Genomic DNA, 21,153 nt, shown 5'->3' with positions numbered 1-21,153 from the left:
GCTGGGCGTCTCACAGAGAACTGTTCAGTTCATCATCTGAAAACAAAAAGAGTATGGCATAACCGCAAACCTACCAAGACACGACCGTGGACCTGAACTGACAGACTGTGAAAGGAGAGCATTTTTCAAAGAAGCAGCCACGAGGCCTCCAAACGTAACTTTGGAGGACCTACAGAGATCCACAGCTCAGGTGGATGAATCTTTTGACTGGACAACTATTTATCAAGCACTCAAAAAATTAGGTTTTATTAAAATTAAGTCAATTGACCTAAATGAAAAACGTTACATGTGTAAAGCTAACACGGCACATCACTATGAACTCAGCTGGTTGCTGCTGGGAAGCTTTTCTTCAGCAAGTAAAGGAAACCTGGTCAGAGTTAAGGCTTGAGATGGTAGTGGTGGTTCACCCTCCAGCAGGACCGCGACACTAAACACACAACCAGAGCTACCATGGAATGGTTTTTAATTAAGTCATCTCATATGAAGTGGTCCTGTCAAACTCAGGACTTAAATGTAATTGCAAATTTGTGGCAAGTCTTAAAAACTGATCCAATCTAACTGAGCTTAGAGACATACCCCAAAAGACTTGCAACTGTAATTACAGCTAAATGCAGTCCTGTAAAGTATTGACTCGGAGGCAGAATATACAAACAGTATCAATAAATTAGAATTTTACTGAAAACTTTTGTTATTTCAGTGGCTAAATTAACTAAGTCTGACACATTATATAGATTATTATACATAGATTGATGTTTTCAAGACTTTATTTCTGTTAATGATGATGATTTTTTGCTTACAGCTAAAAAAAACCCGATATTTAAGATTAGAATATTACATCCAACCAATATAAAAAGTTTTTACACACCATTGTTTTTACACACCATGTCTCTTCTGATTCATGTTAGTGATACAGACAAAAAAGCATTCAAGGAAATCGGTATATTAATGAATAATTATAAACTATTTATACTTTAGAATATGGAGGACCAGTAGAGTTACTGAAAAAGAAATACAACCATTTTAAATTTAACATTTAAATGATACAATTAGAAATCCAAATTGAAAAGCATTTTGTAATTGCACGTTTTAAATTTAATTATTAAAGAGGAATTGAAAATTGTATTTATTAACCCATTATTAAATACTGCAATTTCAAAATATATTTTCAAATCCTATTTCTTAATGGAGATTTAAAAAACAAAATTCATAAATCTGATTATAAATACCTTTCCTTATCAAACATTTAAAAAGGTATTTCCTTTTTCACCTTACATTTTCAAATCCTTTTGGCAATTGCATTTTCATTTTACTTTACCCTCTCTATTTAACATTTTCTTGACCCTTCTGGTCCCTAAGCACACTGAAAACCAAATTAAACCAATCACAGTTGCTCCTCGAATGTAACCGGCTCTCTCATTGGTTAGACAGCCACACTTGGATCACAATGCTGTTGGCTATCTAACAATAAGAGAGTTGGTTATATCTATTGCAAAAAGGATTTAAAAATGTAAGGTGAAAAAGGAATGACCTTTTTAAATGTTTGATAAGGAAAGGTATTTATAATCAGATTTTTGAATTGTGTTTTTTTAAATATCCATTTAGAAATAGGATTTGAAAATAGGTTAGAGAGCAGGGCTGGTGTGTCCCGGAGAGGGCACAAGGCCATTGGTTTGAATCCCCTGCCACTCTGGGTCCCTGAGCAAGACCCTTTGCCCCTGAATCCTCCCCGGGTGCCAAATGATGGCAGCCCACTGCTCCCTAAGGGATGGATTAAATGCAGAGGACATTTTCTCTTCTGTGTGATCAATATAGTCTATATTTTGTTTATCTTATTTTGGTCAGACAGTGCTGGTGTTGTTTGCCTGATCAGATGAAAGGAAAACAAGAACATGAGGCAAATTGCCAACGGGATCATTTAAAAACCAAAGAAAGAAACTAAAAGGCAAGAAAAAGGGAAAGTGAAAGAGAACGAGAAAAAATAAAACACACAAATGGAAAAATTATTAGCTGTGCTATTTTAGTATGGAAAATTGAAAGTATACATTTAGAATGTGTAACTATGTGTCTCAGCTGAACAGATGTTTTTTGAATTTGTTTCTCTCTTCTTTCATGCTATGACTTTAAAATCTATCTGGTTAAAACATCACAAGAAATAAATGTATATGTATGAAATACTCAGTTAAAATATAATTTATGGAGATAAATTGTTCTTAAAAACTGAAGTTTGATTCAGTCCCCTGTTGAACAATGGGTCCCGGCAGACGGGAGGTCTGCAGGTCAACATCACCATCTTCTCTCGTTTCCTGTTTCATGCAGGAGCTCTCTTGGATACGGCTGTAAGTTGAACATCTTAAACACAAATGTTATTCAGAATGTAATTTGATTCGCTCTGTGCAGAACTTGTTGGGATTGAGAGGTCCTTTGTTTGGATGGATCTGATCTGACAGACTGAAGTAACTCCCTGCAGAGACATGAGCATGAGCGCTGGGACTGTTTGAGACATTATAGGTCAATCTTAGCTGACCCTGCTGCAGTAAAAAAGACATGATGGAGAGTTCAGTTAAACAGAATGATTCTGTTCAGTGTGCAGAAAGCAACAGATGTAGAGTAATTAACATAGTTTAGAAGTTTGCTTAGAAGAGATGGTGGGTTTCAACCATAATTTACAGTATTTTTGCATGAACAGTAAAGGAACAACAGACATTTTCTGAGAAATAGCACGTTTTTGTTATGGACTAATTAGGCAAACTATAAAACTGAAAATGTTTACAACCAGAAAGGCATGCTACTACAATGAAGAATAATTGTCTAAATCTCTCCATACATTTTCACTAGAGGTGACAATAAAGGTGGATCTGTAGGTTTAAAACTCTTTAATTCACAATTATTAAGCTAATTCAAGTGTCTTTATGAACTTCTGATTAGTAATCTCTGACTCCCTGTTTCCCTGATGTATGAATATTATGAGGCACAGATACCTATTTCTCTTTACCACTTTTTAAAATGAAAAAGACAAGAGAACATGACGTTCAATTAAGGCAGATGAGTGTTGATCTTCATAAGTTAAGAAACACAGCTACAAGAAAATAGACGATCTCCTATAATTATCCACATTTAGAGTCAGGGCAATGATAAAAACATTTTAAAACAGCTGGAGCAGTGAGAAAAAAGGTTTGAACAGAACCATATTTCTGTTCGTACCACACACAGTGAGCGGGAAGATAAAAGCAGTAAAAAATAGTTTCCTGTTAAAGAACTGCAGCAAAGAGTGGCATCTTGGGATCACCAAATTACCATAACAACATTTAGACACTATTTACAAGAAAACCTGTTATTCGGGAGGCATGTAAGTAAACATAGCACAGTTTGCCTAACTCTACTGAGGGTACGATTGCCCTCCAGGAGGACCTGAAACAAAAATGGATATGTTGAAAACCCCCTTGTGTTAAGTTCAGTGGTGAATATATGGTGCTCTGGGCCGGTTTCTCTCCAAAGGACCTGAGGAATCTTGTTACAGTGCATGGCATCATAAATTCTATGAAATACCAGATGTGGCTAAATCAGCACAAGAATGGTTAATCAGACACATAATGGGCCTTCTTACATGGCCATCTCACAGTACAGACTTAAAAGAATATCACTGGGCTGAGCTGAAGAGAAGGGAACACAAGAGAAGACCCAGAACCCTGAATTATCACTAAACAATGCATACTTCCAAGGTGGTGAGTCTGAGATGATTCTGCTGCAACAATTTATTAATTTGTTCATTGGCGTTTCACGCAACTTTATCAGGTGCGACAGTAATGCTGGTTCTGGATTTCATATTAATTTCATTTTCCATTTAATGCTAAGTAAGAGAAAGAGTAAGTAAGAACTTAATTTGTTTAATTTATTTTAGGAGATTTGTCTGCCTTAGAGAACAACGATTCCTGGCCTGAAACAGATTATCAAAGTAAAATGTTCAGATGAAGTTAAATGCAACAGCATCTGTGCTTTCTCTGATTGGAAAATGAAGTTTTCTCATCTCTGCAACCTTTGGAGCAAAGAAAGTGGGTTTTTTTGTCTGTAAATGACATGGATGCCGTCCTGTTCTGTTTTTTTCTACTTTAATGATGATGATTTGATTTATTTCCACAAAAAACAACTCTGTTCCAGTTGAAAAGATAGGGGAGATATGATTTACATTTTTACAGTATTTTACAAAATACCTCAATGGAGCAAACCATTAAAACATCCCACTGAATCAAACCACTGCACTGATCGTTTTAAAAGACATATTTGCAAATGATAAAGTAATCTATGGCTATTTTGTTTGGAAACCTCTTTCTCCATAAATGTCTTTAATTGTCTTGTCTACTTGCGGGTCAAACCCCTGGGAGGAGAGGATCCCTGGTTCTGACGTCAGCCTTCATGGGTAAGTAAACAAAGATCAGTCGGGGCAAGAGTCCCATATAAACAGAGCTGTTGACACATCAATAAGATATAGATGAAGAGCCAAACATGAACTCCCATCGAGATCCCATTTGGAGTGGGAAGAGTGTCAGAGAGATCTTTAATGTTCTGCTAAACTTCCATTGCTCTGAAAAAAATTATGGTGCAAAAAATAATTTCCTGAACAGTCATGCTTGATGGCTTATGCGCTGCATGTTTTTTTGTTGGATAACATTTCCTGTGTAAGACAAACTACTTAGGATCATTTTTAACACCTGTTATATGCCTGGTAAACGCCCTGGACCTTTAGCAAATTAAATTTTAGTTAAATGAAGATTGCTAAAGTTTTCACACCCCTTGACCTTTTCCACATTTGGTCACCTCACAACCACAACCTTCTATGTACCGTATCTTTTGAAAGAACAACACAAACTAGTGCAGAAATGAGAATTTCTTTTCCAAATAAAATTTTAGTGTGGCAATTCAGCCCCCAAGCCTGCAATTAGAGCTGCAACCTTTTTTGGCTAAATAGCTAGTTTATCACTGGATGCTGTATAAATAAGCTTTGATGAATATACATAGAACTTTTATAGGACAGAGACTGACATCACTTTAACAATGAAAGACAAAAAAAAACAAACTTGTTGCCGCTTGTTTAAATCCCAAATCTTTCCCAACTCCAGCTTTAATCCCAAATGATGCTCGGCTACGTCCCATGTGCCTCCTTAGAGCTTTCGTTCCCACAAGAAAACATTTCACTGAAGCAGGGTCCAAATTTGATGGTTTAAATGTTTACTTGTTGATTCTTATTTGCTTTGTTTCCTTCAGTTCTGGATCTGCTGTGTTTTATTTATGATAATCTGGACTCTGACATTATTATCCTGTCAGATTTTAGACTCACCAGCAGTGATAATCTTTGGCATGGCTACCACATTAATCTTTGTACCTAAATTCTCAAATTTGTAAGATTCTCTGAGTCTGACATTTTGACCCAACTTGCTTTTAGTTAGAAACAAAAAAAGCTTAGGAGTGGCAGCCTGATTCCAAATACAGATTAAATGGCTAATTTCATTTTGAGTTCAAGGTTACCTAAACCCAGAGGTCATTTAATTAGGTACACCTGTTCAGCTGCTTGTTAACACAAATAGGGAATCAGCAAAACACATGGTAGCAACTTAATGCATTTAGGCGTCCAGGCTTAGAGAAGACTTTTTTAAAAGTTCAAACAAAGCATCATGTTGGGGAAGTAACAAATTAAAGGGATATTCATCGTAGCATGGCTGGTGGTGAGAGGTGGCCTGGTCTGAGAATTTTAGAAACTGCTAATCTACTGTGATTTTTACCCCCAACCAACTCTCTGTCAGGATCTGGGTTGTGTTTGTGTTTTTTGTGCTTGCTTCATGTGCTCAGTGTTTTCAGACGGTGCTGGAGTTCTCAGGTGTGCTGGGTGACAGGTGCGACTTATTCCACTAATTACTTTGAGGAGTACTTAAGCAGGAGACTGCCAGCACTTTGACGCCAGAGTGTTGTGCCCTCAGTGACAACAAGCTCAGCCAAGCACTAAGTCTATGCTTTGTTCTTCGACCTCATGTAATTTTGTGTATACTCCTTCGCAGATTGAAACTCTGAACTTTGGATTTACTTCGTTAAGCACTGATTACGTGTCCGGAAGTTTCTGGATAACCAAGATTACCTACGTTCTGAGGACTTTGTTTCCCATTACCTGTCTTCGTTTGGATTCGCATGAAGCCAACAATTTCCTGCTATTTTCGTCTCCTGTATCAAACCGTAAGCGTAACCCGTCCACCCTCCAACGTAAACATCTGCACACCGGACTCATTCCTGTTTGCTCCAAGTTCACACAGAACAGCACCTAAAGAACTGTCTACAAACCCTACATCGACAAACCTGGTTCCTGAATCCTTCTTCCCCTGGCGACCTGACCACACCTATCTAGTAAGCCACTCAATTGATAACATTAATTTCTTGCTCTTAGTTCTTGTCATTCAGTTCCTTGTTTTCACCAGTTCTCTTCCCATGCAGTTGGAGAATCATCCGTTTCGTTCCTGATTATTGTTTCAATAAACTTCCTTTACTTATTCTGTTCTTCGGAATGTTCTCTGTATGTGGGTCAGATCTATTGCTAACAAAATGACCCTCTCAGGTTTAGAGAGAATCATCCAGGAACATCATAAAAATATGGATCTGTCCTGGGTAGTATCAACAGTTCAGGCTGGTGGTGGCGTTATAATGATATGGGGGTGTTTTCTTGGGACAGTTTGGGTACCTTAGTATGAACTGAGCATTGTTTAAACACTGGGGCCTATCTGAGTATTGTTGAGGACCATCCCTTCATGATCACATTGTACCCATCTTCTGATGGCGACTTCCAGCAGGGTAGTGCACCATGTCCCAATGCACAAATCATCTGAAACTGGTTTCTTTAACATGTCAATGAGTTCCCTGGGCTCCAAAGACCTCCACAGTCTCTGCACCTTAATCCAATGAGGCTCCTTCAAGATGTAGTGGAACAGGGAAGTCCGTGGGGACAAGAGTCTCTGAGGAATGATTTAACACTTTATTAAATCTATGCTATAAAGAATTAAAGTGGTTCTGAAGATGAAAGGAGGTCGACCAATTACTTGTAAGCTGTACCTAATGTAGTCTTAGGATTACATTGAATGTAATGTTCCTGCATTCAGTAATGAAGAAAAAAGCAGGAGATGATTCACACTTTGCAGAATAATCAAAAAAGTTAAAGCTGGAGGGAAAGACTGAGGCTGTTTTTCCTCCTTACACTACAAATCTGGACTGTCTTCATAATAAAAGGTTCACTCATATGGGAGTTAACTGTATAGTCACAGGTGTTTGTTTTTATATGTAAGTCAGTTATGGCTTCACAATGAATAAAGGTGCTTTTAAGCACATAGAAAAACATTTTTTTAGTTGTGATTATTAGAGCAGTTATGTATGGAAGCAAATTGTTACCATATTTCAAATGAAAAAGCATTTTCAGAAATGCTTTTTCATTTTAAGAATGTGGCTGCATTGTTTGACTCATAAATAAAATTAGTAATCAATCACCTATTTGCATTTTAAATTTCTTCTTCAAGACTGCTCATTCTTTCACTTAACTAAAATGAAAAAGACATTTGAGATGTATTTTTCAAAATGTACCCCAGCAAATAGATACCAAAATTCAATTTGAAATGTAAAATTTGAAAATGAAAAAGCATTTCCAGAAATGCTTTTTCATTTTAAGAATGTGGCTGTGTTATTTGACCCATAAATAAAATTAGTAATCAATCATCCTATTTGCATTTTCTTCTTCATGACTGCACATTTTATGCCATAATCAAAAAGAAAACAAAGCAGTCATTGCTTTTTCGTTTTCGTGGTCTGCCCGCAAAGTACTGCCCAGAACTCGAAAACGAAAAAGCATTTCGAGCTGCGGGCGCAGAAGAGTGACGTCAGCAGCCGCTGTTCCTCAGCTCCCTGCTGACCGAGCTACCCATCTTGTTCGGTAGGGGGCGCTGTGCACCGTCTGCAGGGCCGAGCTCAATTTGTGGCAGTGGCAGGCAGAACTGGCTGCCACCGGAACTACCACAGTCTGCCGCAGGGTGGCACGGGATTCCGCGAGGATGCCAGAAGGTGCCAGGTAAAAGCTTGCCATTGCGGTTGCCGCTGTTTTTATGGAAGCTGATGCTGATTATCGGCAAACGGGTTGTCATTGTTGTTATAGCCTGTTACCTTTAAATAATGATTTCATTATTGATTATTATTTAATAAACAGCTTTAGACCCATAACATAAGGTGATTGTATTTACTTGACATGGAAAATAAATAGCACTATGTGTATGTGTGACGTGTTGAAAGGATGACGAAGATTTATTGCACAAACAGCCGGTTTATTATAGAGCATGAGCGGCTATTCTGAATCGTCACTCACAAAAAATTACAAATAAACGCTTAAAAACACGCTGGATGTCCCAGGCCATAAGGATGCCACAGCCTGCCACCGGAACTACCAGTTCTGCCACTGCCACAAATTGAGCTCGGCCCTGCTGCAATTCAATCAATTTCTCGGCACGTTTGCAATGTAATGCAATGCAGACATGCACAGCGCCCCCTACCGAACAAGCTGGGTAGCTCGGTCAGCAGGGAGTTGAGAAAGAGCGGCTGCTGACGTCACTCTTCTGCGCCGCTCGGAATACTTTTTAGTTTTCAAGTTCTGGGCAGTACTTTGCGGGCAGACCACGAAAAAGCAATGTCTGCTTTGTTTTCTTTTTGATTATGGCATAAAATGTGCAGTCGTGAAGAAGAAAATGCAAATGCAAATAGGATGATTGATTACTAATTTCATTTATGAGTCAAACAATGCAGCCACATTCTTAAAATGAAAAAGCATTTCTGGAAATGCTTTTTCATTTTCAAATTTTTCATTTCAAATTGAATTTTGGTATCTATTTGCTGGGGTACATTTTGAAAAATAAATCTCAAATGTCTTTTTCATTTTAATTAAGTGATAGAATGAGCAGTCTTGAAGAAGAAAATTAAAATGCAAATAGGATTATTGATTACTAATTCATTTATGAGTCAAACAATGCAGCCACATTCTTAAAATGAAAAAGCATTTCTGACAATGCTTTTTCATTTGAAATATGGTAACGATTTGCTTCTATAGTTATGTAACTACATTGCAGTACAAGACAAATATCTGTTAAGCCTGTTTTTTTGGTGCATAATCCTAGGTGCTTTTTGACCAAATTTGACAAACGTGTTAAAGTTAAACAGCCTGTGGTTAAAGAAAAAAATAATACTAATAAGGAAAGAGAAAGTAAATGATTTAACCCCCCCTCACCCAGTCATTGTTCAGGCCCCTGAAGTAAAACATGTCTTCTGCTTTTTATCACCTGTAAGCCACATTTTTTTTTTTTTAGATTTGATGAACAGAGAACGTGCAACCTATGAGTTTAGATGGATTAAAGCAGTTTTTATCTGTACATATTGTTCTGTACCCATCAAAGGAGGAAGTGAAGACACATTTTACCAAACTCACCACGACTGATTGATTGAGTTTGCGAAGAGGTGGGATGACAGCCTTCAGATTTATAGCAGCAGTTTGGTTTCATTTCTTGTTGTGACATATTGAAGGACCACAGAGTTATTTAAAGAGTCTGTAATTGCAGAAAGGGAAATGGCATTCATACACACATTTTTTATAGTGAAAACCTTTTAGCTGGTATGAACTGAAAGAAAACTTTTTTTCAGTTTGGGGCCCTCCTCTCAGGAGGAGACTAAACCATCTCTGAATAAAAACAAACCACAATTTTAACTCAGATGAAGGTTGTATTGATTGTTATTTATCTGATGCAAGCATATAAACAGTCCAAACAAAGATGGTGAAATTACAGTATCAGTGCAGCATGAGTACAGTAGCATATTTTTGTCTCTGGTGTAGAAGACAGAGCAATTATTCTTTTCATAACCCTAAAATAGGTAATAAAATGCATAAAAGGGTCCCATCAAACCACTGAGCTCAAATATTTAAATGATGTGACCTCCTGCGAGTGGGAAAAAAACGTTTTACTGGGGAACTGTGTATAAATTGCCCCCACTTTTTATAACTCTCAGTAAAATTGGGTGTACCACTGCATCAGGACAGAGAAAGTTCATTTGTTGCCCGTGAAGTCACATATCATTGTTTTATTTTTCCATAGTTAATAATTGCCTGACCATCTCAGGCTCAAAGTTCAATCTTGTATGCAGAGACTGTGAGTCCACTTCAAGTATTCAGCTGAGGCGAGTAAATTACAATCAAAGCAGACTGAGCAGCATTAAATTAAGTAGTATTATTATCAGGCCATTGCTACAATAGCTGAGTAGCTCTATAGGTAAATGCTATAGCAGTGGAGCATATGGTAATGGCTGAATATGATGTGGTGAAGGAGCAAATTGAGGAGGAACCATCAGTAGCCAGATACTTGTCAATTTGTTTATGCTAACAAAATGTGATAGCTTGTAAATTGAACGTTACAGCTGTCATTTCAATCTGAGATGACAACAGAATTGTTGGCTTACACATAACGTAGACAGTTGTCCAACAGACAGTCAGTGAGGCCCTTTAAGAGGAGGGTAAGCCACAAATGGTCATTGCTAAAGAAACTTGCTGGTTACCGACTGCCTATCAAAAGAAAGTTGACTCAGTGGTCCAAAGTGCTCTTCTCAAATTAAAGTAAATTTGGCATTTCATTTAGAAACCAAGATCCCAGATTTTGGAGGAAGAGTGGGGAGGCTCAGCAACCAAGTTGTTTGAGGTCCAGTGTGAATTTTCCACAGTCAGTGGTGATTTGAGGTGCCATGTTATCTGCTGGTTTTGATCCACGGTGTTTTCTGAAGTCTATAGTCATTGCAGCCATCTAACAGGAAATCTTTTGATCATTCACTCTTCTCTCTGCTGACAAGCTTTATGGAGATGCTGATTTAATTTTCTAGCAGGTCTTATACCAAGTCCTGGTACCTGGTTTATTGACCATGGCATCACTGTGTTTCATTGGCAAATATCTTATGTAATATTCTACTTGGTAGCCTTTATTGTTCCCCAGTGGGGAAATTCAGGTATACCAGCAGCAATGTGGAAGGTAAAAATATAAAAACAAAGAAATAAGAAAAAAAATGTACAGTAAATTTACAACTTTAGAAGATAATACTGTACAGTTATTAAAAAAAACATACTAAGATTCAAAGAAATGTGGAACTTAGTAGGGCAAAATGTGCATGTGTATTTGTACATAAAAACAACAAGAGTATTTACAAGAAATGGAAAAGCTGTAAGTGCAAAATTAGTTTCACATTTTGATCTGAAGTACTAAACATAATTGTCTTTTAATCTAATCCGAATGAGATGAACACACTGTACCCAACACACCCAGTGGCAAAGTGCAGGTATCCAGAAGGGACATAGCTAGTGATCAAATATCCCTCCAGCTGTTGGTTTGTTTATATTTCCATTTCCATCTCCTCTTTCCAGATGTGAAGCCAAAGATGGGTCCATGCTCAACAACTTATTGATTAAACCATTAGCAGGTTCAGAGAGCAACAGCTGTCATGCAGCTCATAACAGCACAAGAGATTCAGAGAGTGCTTCCCTTGGAATGGATTGGGTCCGAATGGGTCCCAGATGATCTTATAGAGCCATCCTTTAAGTATTCAACACACAACATGCAGCATTTTACTCTGCTCACTTGTGTTAACGTGCAAGAGAAGCCAGGGAAATGAAAAGCTGTGAAGATCATACTTCATTTGAAACAAAAAAGCGTTTTAACTTACTGATCAGCTAGATTAAAACCATATTCTGACCCAAAGCAGCACAGTCCTCAGGAGTTGTAGTTTCTGAGCTTTACCAAACCAGACAAGACTTCTAACAAAAGACTCAAAGAGATCAAAGCATTAACCCAACCTCCACACAAAATCTGTCAGACCGATGGACGTCCCATCATGCTACTTACAGGACCAAAAGGATGTACGACAACCACTGTAATGCCTGATACCACAGGATATTCCCACATGATCCGTGTAAATGGTTTGACTTTTTAGAACTGTTTGGAAAGCAGAAGGAGGATGTAAACAAAACCAGGGAGAAAATCGTGACATTGGTATGATAATTTCCTTTGAACTGCCTAGTGTCGCCTGTGCATCGCCTTATGCCTCTGTGGTTTGCTGCATTGAACCAAGATTGTACTCAGCCAGTTTTGATTTTAGTTTCAAAAACTTATTTTTACCCTATTTTTCTGCACAAACTGACTTTAAATGAGGTCTCCAACTAATTTCATTCTGCAAAACTCAAGTACTGTTTCCATTCAATTCAGTCAATAGAGAAACTGAAAAAGTTTACTGCTCTGAATGGTGATAACACAAAGATAAGATAAATCCACAATCAGTACAGCTGATCGGGGACATTTGGTGAGATCTATATCATTTTCTTCCTATCTGAATTAATTTCTGCAGTGGATTCTCCATGACTGAGAACAGAGATAAAAAAAGCTTTTAGTTCATTGCAAACAGCTTAAAACCAGTGAGGTAAAAGGGAATGAAATGGGTTGATTACTTGACATGAAATCTCATTGTGGTCTAAGAGGTCCTTTTGTGAAGTGAACTGCTGCTATAACTCAGACCGACCTCTGAATGACATTATTGACTGATGTACCAAGAGATTATTTGCCATCATAAACACAGCAGTGGGGTTTAAATGCAACTTGTTATCTCAGGTAAAGTAGATACCATTAGTTTGTCCAAAGACCCACCCACATGAATTCAGGGTAGGTTGGTCTGTTTATCAGTCTGTTAAAAACATTTTGATAAATTTCCCATTATAATGTGAGCTTTAATCATCTCTAATGAAGCACTGCTCATTGCTACAACACCAAATTAAGCAGTTCCTGCATGAATGTTGCCCTGGACATTATGACCCTTTCATCCTGCCATCCCATACATAATTGAAATACACTTACTCCTCTGATTCGATTAAAACACATTTTATTATGTGACATATAGAATTAACAAAATCTATTGATTACAAAAACTCAGAATTAACTCCATTTACTTGAAATTAATAACTTGAAGACAATAAGGTTAACAGTGTTTTAAATATTCACTGTTTAGTATAGAATAATTCAGTTTAGCTTTCACCAAGTATTTCAGATTTGATATAAAAGATGACCAATGCAACCACTTTCTGCATCATTAGTTGGAAGTAGTTCACAGCCATGTTTTCTTACTCTTTAGGGTAAGTAGAATACAGAGGGGTTGCCCCTACCCCATTGAAGGGAGATGGGAATGAGGAATATGAATTTTTTTCAGGGCACAAATAACTGATGGCTTTTTTTAATTTGAGAGCTCATGACGCTTCTGTAGCCAATGCTCCGTCTTCAGTTTCTGTGTCCACATGGAGCCTTGGAGCTAAAGGAGGAACAACAGCTGGACCTGATGTTACGACTGATGTTTTTCTTTGGCTCTTCCCCCTGGAGAGGATAGAATGTCGGAGGCTTTGCACAGAGAAACGAGGTTGTTTTTGACAAACTAGAGCAGAAATTTCAAAACAGCAAATGGTGCATGAAAATTCTTGGATCATCTTTAAAAAAAAAAAAAAAAACAAGGAATGGATCAGAAAAACTAAATATTAATGCATTATTCATAGGAATTTTGTTTTGGAAGTTAATGCAAGTTAATATAAATGATCACCAAATCAATGCACTTATGTCTTTCCTAGATTTCCAGAGATTCCTGGATCTTCTCAAGCCTACCATGATTCCTGTGGTTTTCTTCCCGTGTAGAAACATTAATTTATTTGAACAACATTCCCACCAACTTTTGGAAAGTGGATGTGATTGTGTGGTATTATGAGCTCGTTGCTACCAGGAGGAAAAAGGTCTAGCAGTGGACAAACCCCCTTCTCCTTCATGGCCACAAGCCATTGGACCTCTGTTTTTTCGCCTTTCTAATGCTCCCACCCCCACACCCACCTGCGGGCTTGCAGCAAACTGCTACTTCACGAGAAATCCTGCTGGTTCTGTTTTGAAGGCCAACAAAACAGGCTCCTCTCTCAGACGGTGATGAGGCCAAACAGCGCCTCATCCTCACGTCTCTCTGTCCCTCTTTCCATTCTTCCTTCATACTGCACCCTCTTTTTATTATTTTTAAGCCCAGGTGTTAGAGAATAAATTACTCATCTTTCTGAAAAACGTAGCAAACTTGGTAATGCAGTGTTTGTAAAGGTATCCACACCTTTCAAACCTTTCCAATTTTTCTTACATTAAAACAACTCATTTCCATCTATTTAAAAGCTTTTCATGTGAAAGATCAACTCAAAGTAGTGTCAGATCCAGAAGTGGGGTAAAAATGACACATGGTTTTCAATCCTTTCAATTAATAAAAATCTGAAAGAGGTGTTATGCCTTTGTATTCACCCCCCCCCCCCCCCCCCCCCCCTTCTCTAATAGACCTAAATAAAATGCAGTACAATTAGTTGTCTTTCAGAAGTCATCGATTCAGTAAACAGCACAAAAGTGTGCAATTTTAATCTCATCTTAAATATACCATGTGTAGAGGAAACAATGTGAAGCAAAGTAGTGGAGGCGTTATGATTTGGGGATGTTCCTTTTCAGCAGGAACAGCAGCAAGGAGGAGGAGGCTGATCAGAGCGGAAAGGTAGAAAACTTAATACTGGCATGGAAGGTCACCTTCAAGCAACACTATGACCTTAAACAAACAGCCAGAGCTAAAATGAAATTATTTAGATCAAATCATATACCTAGAATGGTCCAGTCAATGTCCAGGCATAAATTCAAATGAGAATCTGTGACAAGAGAATCTGAAAATCTGAGTGAACTTGTTTTTAGTAAGAAAAACCATTTCATTTCCCTTTCACTTCAAAGTGGCGTGCCACTTTCTGTTCTTTATAATACAATGCAAAAAATTTACATTACAGTTTGAGGTTGCAATGTGACAATATCTGTAAAGATTTGAGGAATGTCTACTTTTACAATGTACTGTACAGGAGGAGCAGAGAGCGTAGGAGGCATCTCTCTCATCTTGTGATGATCATCTTTAAGACCGGTTGGGCCATCTTTCAGCTGCCAGCTAGGCAAACAGTATCCCTTTCTTATGGCCTAATGTCAGTTGTGAAACTTTTTTTTAAAGCATAGCACAAACCTTTTGCTTGTTAGGGAAAATTATGTATCTTTCCACATTCTCTAAAACGTCCACTGCTATAAATGTTTATAACTTCTATAGCCAATTTGCAGAGCTAAAAACATATGAAACACATTCTTGCGATGGTGAAGATGGCAGCGGGCCTGATAAATCACAACCAGTATTTCAACTTGAACTAATGAGGCTTGCTGTTGTTCAGACAGGCACAGACGTTTTCCATCAGTCAGCATTCACCAAACTGCTGCGTTTTCTTTTAATTGCATCCCTCTTTCTGACTCGCCTTTTAATATGTTAAACCTGAATTGTATTTCTAATTTTGAGCTAGCTACAACTAAGTTAACTAAATTAATTCACAGACATATGCTCTGTTCAGTTTGTTTCGGACGTTTGAGCAAAATTCCTGCTCATAAGTTAAATATGACATGAAAACTTTAAGCAGGTAAAGGTACCCTCAACAAGAAGCAGTCTTTTGTTTCCAAAAATATTTTCAAACTCTGGTTCATGCCTTTGCTTTTTGCAGATGTTCTGTTGGCGTCCTCGAGTCTTGACCTTCAGCATGCACTTGGAGCGGTTCACAGCAAAGTGTGAGAGTCAGCTCCTTTAAGTTTGAGGCCATGGTTCTCCAAAGATGAGAATTCCTCCTGAGCGCCTCCCTTTGGAGGTTTACCGGGAACGTCTCACTGGGAAGAGTCCTTGGGGTGGACACAGAATGAGGTGGAGGGACCATCAATCCCTTCTTGCCAAGGAATGCCTTGGTATTCACCAGAATAACCTGGGGATGGATGGATGGACGGCTAGATTGATGAATTTAACTGAAAATAAAAATTTTTTAAATGTTAAAATAATTGATATGAATACATTGTTTAAAACAGCTGAAAGAGAGAGTGAATATATAATTCTTGTTTTGCTTTCAAAAAACATCCTGCTCCCAGGGTCAGAAGGACATGTGCCATAAAAATTATCAGATTAGGTTGAACCAAGACCATAAATATTTAAAAAAAAAAAGCAACATCACCTTAAAAATCAATGTTAAAGTGTAAAGTTAGCCAAGGCACAGACTAATCTCTGCATGATGCCAGCTTGCTTTCTGGTCCTCCTCAGCATTGTTGTAAGTGAACTGTGCTCTTCTTAGGAGAAGCAGAGAGCAGAACATTTTGCAAGTTAAACAAATGTGAACTAAAGTCTCTGCATTAGATCAAGAGAAAAATGGTCACTTTGTGTCATATTTAAGCCCATTTAATGTTAGTTTTTTCAATGAAAACGGATGCAAATGTTAGATTCTTGTTTCCAGGTCAGTCAGGAAACTTATTTTTGTGCTTTAGTAAAGAGGTTTAAGACGGAAACATCTGTTGCAACATGTAAGAGAACAATTAGTGCTGACACAGAACTGTTTTCCATCACTGTTAGTTTTTCTTCCTTCTTCATGTAACCTCATGTGATGAATACTAATTTCTAAAACACCAGCAGCCTTTTATGACACTGTAAAGCTGAAGTTTAGGCTGAAACTGTTACGACTTGCGAGATATAGGACCCCAGAATGCAGACTAGAAGGCAGCATGTCGGTAAGTAAAAAGGTTTAATAACAAAAACTCACTCACAGCTGGAGGCAGGAACAAAACAACAAACGGGCAGGTGAGACAGGCATGGCATGATCAAAAAACAAGACTTGGTTTGAGAACAAGACATGATCTGAGAAATGTTTCCGCGACAACTAACTGAACATGTGTGTATATATGGAGTGAAAACCAAGTGGAGCAAGGAGACAGATTAACTTTGGGCAGGTGAACCGAATAAACTTAATTGACAGACAGAACAAAATGTGGCTGCGGCAAAAACAGAGACTCTAATATACAAACAAAACCAACTTGACAAAACATGAACAAGACTAAAATATGACCAGAAAAATAACAGAAGCGTGATTCAAAATCTAAGCAGTGAAAAACATATAAGGAAAAAACCCGAAATCAAAAACCAAACAACCCCAAATCATAACAGAAACACGAGATGTTCTGAAATCGAGGACAGAGTTAAAGCTCAGGGAAGGAGTTTCCCAATATTACACAAACCAGACTGCACAGTTAAGTGAAGGCGAGTCAGCTGGAGTTCCCCATTGGTTTTATTCATAGGAGTGATTCTGTTGTCATCCTATGTGTCAAAGGGGACAGTCGAGTGACTCCAAATAAAGGTAATGTGGAGAAACCAAAAGGGAAAGAAAAGAAGGAGCTGAAACATTATAAGACATTTTTTAGGTAAGTGACTGACAGTCACAGCAGGACTGTGTCACTGACAGTCTGCTGGAAAGACAATTCTCAATGGGGAATCGTTTATGGAAACAAAGCTGGGAAAACAAATCCAACCCCTGATGTCCCCTTTTGCACCCATTAACCACAGCACCATGAGAAACCCTGTCACCTCCTCTTCTCTTCTCCTGCAGCCAACAGTCCAGGTGGAAGGTCAGGAGGTCACTCAGCTGATCTAATCCGTTGTTCAGGTTACATAAACACACAGAAGTGAGAAAACTACTAATTAAAGCTGCCAGAGGTGCTCTGGGGGCTTTTATGAACTTGTTTTAATCATTTCTGACAGGATTCTTTGTTTTCCTGAAGCCAATGTTTTTCTTCTATCAGAGGATGTCATGTTCCATGAAGACATGTTTTAACCCATATGAAAGCAACATATAAATATTCTATAAAGTAATATGTCCTAAATCATGGTTTCGCATATAGAGTACATGGGAAAGTTCACACACTACAAACGTCTCTGTGTTTTCTTGAGATTATACATGATAAACGGATACAAAATGGTGCATAGTTGGGAAGTAAAGGAAAGATGAATCAAGAGTTTTAAAGTTCCTTTTACTCTTCCTCTAAACAAAATCCAATGCAAAAAACGGCCCACAGAATCGTCTAATTAGTAAACAGACCTGCGCGTACCTGAGTATACATAAAGCTTTTTTGGAAAGGTGTGTTAGAGCTTTAAATCAGAGAAGAAGCAAATAATTGCTTTGGTAGCTCTGGGGGAGCTGCAGAGATCAGAAGCTCAGGTGGGAGAATCTGTCAACGGGACAACTATTAGTTTTGCTACCTGACAATTCTAGTCTTTGAGGAAGAGTGACGAAAAGAAACTAATTGTTGAAAAAAAACAACTATAAAACAAGCTATTTGTAGTTTGCCAAAAGCCGTGAAGGGGACCTAGCAAACACGGAGGAAATTATGCTCTAGAAGTATGAGAACAAAACTGAACTTTTAGGCCTACATGCAAAACGCTGTGTCAGGAAAAAACCTAACATTGCACATCACCATGAACATACAATCCCTGCAGTGAAACATGGTGTTGGCAGCATCATATTGTTAGGATGCTCTTCTTCAGCAGGGACAGGGAGGCTAGGGAGAGCTAAATCCAGGGCAGTCAGGGAAGAAAACCCATTGGAGGCTGCACGCTGGTGTAGATTCTCAGTCTTGACAGTCCTTAGTGCTTAAGTAGAAGGCAATTGGACTGCTTTCGTTGTTTCTTGAAGATGTTTCACCAGTGAAACATCTCAGAAGTCTTCAATTTAGATCTGTTGAAAACTGGGAAAGATTTGAGTCTGAGGCAGATGTTCACCTTCTACCAGGACAACAGCTTGAACACACAGCCAGAGCTATAATGGGCTGGTTTGAATCATATTCAAGGCCTAGACATGCCCAGTCAAAGTCCAGACCTAAATTGTATGAATATCTGTGACAAGACATAAAGTTCATGTTTACAGATGCTCTCCATCCAGTTGGGTCATGGTCATCCAATGACCCTGAGCCATTTTGCAAACAGGAATGGACAAACAAGAATGGGCAAAAACGTAAAAAATACAATTATACACTACTCTGTGGTGGTCAACCATCTAATCCCAAATAAAGGCAATGATGTTTCTGTCTTTAATGTGACCAAATTTGGAGAAGGGGATGAATACCTTTGCAAGCTCCTGTAAAATCCTGAGATCAGCAGCTTATCTCTCCCAATTCAAACCTGTTCTTTTTCACATTCAATAAATGTTAAGTGCAATACAGGAGTCGTAATTAACAGAGAAAACAGCTATTTATAGTTACATAATGTGTTTTCGGTCACGCAAACACGTATCAGAACGCTGAATATTTATGTTGCAATGGTGCAGAGATAATGTGGAGGAGTGTGAAGAGAACTTTGTGAAACAACCCAGGACTTGGGGAGGTTCAGAAAAAGAAGACAAATAGCGAGTACAGACAGGGCAAAACCCATTAAGTAAAAATATTATGAGCTGGAAATAAATCACAACAGAGAGAAATGAACATCAAGAGAAAAATACAAATCATTAACCTTTAATGGCTGCTTGATAGACCAGTGTGTGAAAGCAGAAGAAATGATCCCTTTGAAGATTGAACTTGTTCGGTGACACGTGGTTGCTGCAGCACAGCAAGGACTGTCCGTATCTTAAACCAGCAAAGCATGAGAATACCTGAAACACAGTAGGTCCATTGTGCCATATCTGATCTAAAATCTGCAAAACAAGCAGTAGAGAAGACTAGGCGAGACTGACTGCTGGATGGATGGAGGAACAAAGGCAAACAGTCCAACTTTGTGACCTCACTCGGGAACACACTGTACCTGGCTTTCTCTGTCCTGACAGGTGGGTTAGAAACAGGCAAACAAACACCTGCACTATGTAGTCCTGCAGATGTGCTGTACATAAATAAAAATTGTACAAAGGTTCAGGGGAATCTGGAAAAAGGTTCCTTTTCATCTACTCTGTGCTATTTCTGCAGTTACGTCCTGATTAATGAAATATTTGACAAGAAAAAACAGGTCTGATATTAACAAACCTGAGTGGATAAGAGATAGAGGGGTTGTCCGTGGTTCTGAGGAACAAATGCTGCAAGGCAAGTTTAAGTGACCATAAATCATAATATACAACAAACACAAGGCTCTAACATTCATCCATCTGTTTACTATAGTGCATTTTTAAAAGTATTCATACCCCTAAAGCTATTTCACATTTTGTCACCTTAAAACCATGAACATCAATGTGTTTTTCAGGGGATTTTAAGTGATAGGCCCTCACAGAGTAAAGAACAGTTGAGGAGATGAGGGAATGTAAGAAATAAAAATCTAAAAAAACTTGTGCAGTGAAAATGTTCTTTTTCTGGTGAGGAATAAATTAGAACACCTCCGTACTTATTCCAACTAACAATGGCAAAAGTCACATACAGGCATTTCATATTGGAACAGAACAGAAAATAGTTCCTCAGCATTTTGAATGATAGTTGGCCTCTTTAAACATCATTTAGTTTTGTGTGCTTTGGACTGCTGAAGTCAGAGTAAATACCATGGTGAGTAATAGTAAATGTCTGAGGAATTCAGAGGAAGATTGTAGAGTTTGGAAAACATCTGCCAACATCCTGATGCCCTGGCCATCCAGGCAAGTTCACCCTGGAAGCAGGCCGCAAGATGCTAAGAACAGTCTCCAAAACCCTAAAATGTCATCAGGGGACCTACAACACGGTCCTTCTACTGTTGAAATGAAAATGTATGTAGGTATAATCAGAAAGAGACTACACAAGTTTAACCTTCATCGTAGGTATGCAAGAAAGAAACCAACCCTCTTTGAGAAAAAACATGAAGGCCAAAATAAAAATTGAAATAGAGAATGTAGAAAAATGTTCTTTGGACAAACAAAGTCCATCATTTGGAAACCAGAACAATGGAAATGTTTGTCATAAATCAAATACAGCATTCGAGGAAAAGAACATCATACCGACAGTCATGCATAGAGGTGGAGATGTCATGGTTTGTGGATGGTTTGCTGCAGGAGGACCTGGCCAGCTCACCATCATAGAGTCCAACAAGAACTCTGTATCAGACAGTTTTTAAGGAAAAGGTGAGAACACCTTTAAAAAAAGATAACTCTGACGCAGAAATGGACCCAAAACATTCCAGCAATCCACAAAGGATCCGCTGTGAATTAGGAAACGGAAAGTCCTGGGCCAAGTCAAAGCCCAGATC

At 38.3% G+C, this 21,153-nt stretch overlaps 1 long non-coding RNA gene across 1 annotated transcript; it reads left to right on the top strand.

Annotated features, from left to right (window-relative positions):
• The first annotated feature begins 8,027 nt into the window (after positions 1–8,027).
• LOC124874302 lies at positions 8,028–15,986 on the top strand. The gene is made up of 2 exons (XR_007039756.1): positions 8,028–8,089; positions 15,662–15,986. It is a non-coding gene; the product is annotated as an uncharacterized LOC124874302 (long non-coding RNA).
• Positions 15,987–21,153: the final 5,167 nt, after the last annotated feature.

Source organism: Girardinichthys multiradiatus, chromosome 9 (genome assembly GCF_021462225.1).
Source record: "Girardinichthys multiradiatus isolate DD_20200921_A chromosome 9, DD_fGirMul_XY1, whole genome shotgun sequence".
Lineage (NCBI taxonomy): Eukaryota > Metazoa > Chordata > Actinopteri > Cyprinodontiformes > Goodeidae > Girardinichthys > Girardinichthys multiradiatus.
The sequence above is the reverse complement of the archived record's forward strand: the minus strand, read 5'-3'. Positions and strand labels throughout refer to the sequence as shown.